General features: G+C 46.6%; 1 protein-coding gene across 1 annotated transcript in view; it reads left to right on the forward strand.

Annotated features, from left to right (window-relative positions):
- LOC138862215 (protein sickie-like) overlaps positions 1-2,500 on the forward strand; it is a 309,916-nt gene that overhangs the window by 63,906 nt on the left and 243,510 nt on the right. The window lies entirely within an intron of this gene.

Below are 2,500 nucleotides of genomic sequence, written 5' to 3' on the forward strand. Positions count from 1 at the left end.
GGATCATAAACCCAATTATGAATGGGACAACAATAACAGTAATTTCAAAGACCTAATCATGTTGATAATCACTCTGCTGCTGTTTAAAATCACAACAAAGGTAATTAAAGAGAAACTTCCTACCACGTCCCTCTTCTCGTGGTCAGTCCGCCCGCTCTGAGAAAACATGCACAGGGTCCCGGGCGTCACAACAAACGGTTCCTTCGAGCCTTAAGTAAGCTTTCCTTATTCGGACAACGAGTGACTCCTTCCTCGGGCCTGTCCTCTCCTCTCCCTCCTTTCTTTTTTCTTCTCCTTCTTCTCTTCTTCTTCCTCCCCCTCTTCCATTTCCTCCTCCTCCTTTTCCCCCTCTTCCTCCTCCTCTTCTGCCTTTCATCCTCATCCTCCTCCTCCTTCCTCTACTCCTCCTTTTCCCCCTCTTACTCCTCCTTCCCCTCCTCCCTCTCCTCCTCCTCCTCCTCCCCATCTGTCTCCTCCTCCCCATCCTCCTCCTCCTCCCCCTACCCCTCCGTCCTCCTCACCTACGAGTCATGCAAATAAACCCATTCCTCATGGCCTAAGGAGCCCGTCAGGGAAGCTGAGTAGGCGAGGAAGCTCAGTTGCGACCGCCAGAACAAGCATTACGGAGTCACTTGTTGATCTTCAAGAATAGAGGGGGGAGGGGGTGGTAGGGAGATGAGTAGGAAGATGGACAGGGAGGGAGGGTAGGAGGTAGGGAGATGGACGGGTAGGGAGGCAAGGATGGAGGGAGGTAGTTAGGGAGGGAGATGGACGGGGAGGGAGGGAGGTAGAGAGATGGGTAGGGAAATAGACAGGGAGGTAGGGAGATGGGTAGGAAGATGGACAGGGAACGAGGCAGGGAGGACGGATGAAAGGAGTTTGTAAGTGAGAGAGTGGATCATTGAATGAGGGATGGAAGGAAAGCGATAGAGGGAGGGAGGAGAGGGGAAGACGGGAATAAATGAAGGAAGGAAGGAGAGAGGGAGAGGGAGGAGAGAGAGACAGGGCACAATACCCATTCAGTTCTCGTTTCCACTTCTCGCCTCCCCCCTCTCCTTCTTGCCAGCCTTCCCCACCCTCTACCCCACGTCCTTCCCCCTCCCATCTCTTGCCGTGGGCGGTAAGTGCTGAAGGAAGCTACCAACACGCCCACTTAATTAATGTGGGTGGCTTGTATACACCCGCACATACACACACACACAGCCGTCTGCTTGCCGGTGGGTGAAGCGGGAATGGAGATAGGAACGTCTTAAGGATTTATGTAAATGAGGCATTAAGATGGCCGTACTTGTATTAATCAATTTGTCAGACACTTGGGCCGGTGGCGCTAGGGGCGAGGAAGAGGGGGAGGGGGGAGTTGAGGAGCGTGTAAATAGACGTAACTGCTGATTCATATATTAATGCATTCAGGGGCACGTATGGTTGTGTACTTACAGGCACATCGGACGCAGGACGTGTTGATTAACATAGTTACAGATCAACTTTGCCTTATAGTGAATCCCTCTGAGCACCTTTTCAAGCCAGTCAGGGTTTTTAATATAGCTTTATATGGAAGCACATTGGCCGACATGCAGGCAGGCAGGTAGACAGGCAGCCAAGCAGAGATGTATATTATATATATATATATATATATATATATATATATATATATATATATATATATATGTGTGTGTGTGTGTGTGTGTGTGTGTGTGTGTGTGTGTGTGTGTGTGTGTGTGTGTGTGTGTGTGTGTGTGTGTGTGTGTGTGTGTGTGTGTGTGTACATACACACACACATCTACACGCATGTTTATACCCAGACACTCTCACACAAACACACACACACGATGCACAAATTAGATTTACTGAAGAAAGTGAGACTTTCCTCAGTAAATCTAGTTTGTGCATCGTGGGTTTTTCTACCACATATATATATATATATATATATATATATATATATATATATATATATATATATATATATAAATATATATATATATATATATATGTGTATATAAACACACACGCGCGCACGCACACACACACACACACACACACACACACACACACACACACACACACACACACACACACACACACACACACACACACACACACACACACACACACATATATATATATATATATAAACACACACAGACACTTATACTACAAATAACGGCTGCGCGAAGGCCAACCTGGGGAAGCGGAGGAAACCGACACCAGCCCGTTTTACAAGAGGATCGAACCCTCTGTGCAGCAGCCCGGATCCGCTGTAGGTCACTCTGGCGATGTTTATTTTGATTTGTACAATATTCCTTTCATAAGATTGATACGCTGTAATGAAGTAATGGCCGGCGGGCTGTTTGTTTGTTGTGTTTCGATCGATACTTGAACCGTATTTTCCTTGTGTGTACAGTGGCGTTTTTATGCGTTTTCATATGTATCTTATTATGTGGTCATGTTCTGTTTCTTTTTCTTTTTTCACTTAGGTTTAGGGAAAATTGACTGAGATGAAGCA

This window comes from Penaeus vannamei, chromosome 7, assembly GCF_042767895.1.
Source record: "Penaeus vannamei isolate JL-2024 chromosome 7, ASM4276789v1, whole genome shotgun sequence".
In the NCBI taxonomy this organism is placed as follows: Eukaryota; Metazoa; Arthropoda; class Malacostraca; order Decapoda; family Penaeidae; genus Penaeus; species Penaeus vannamei.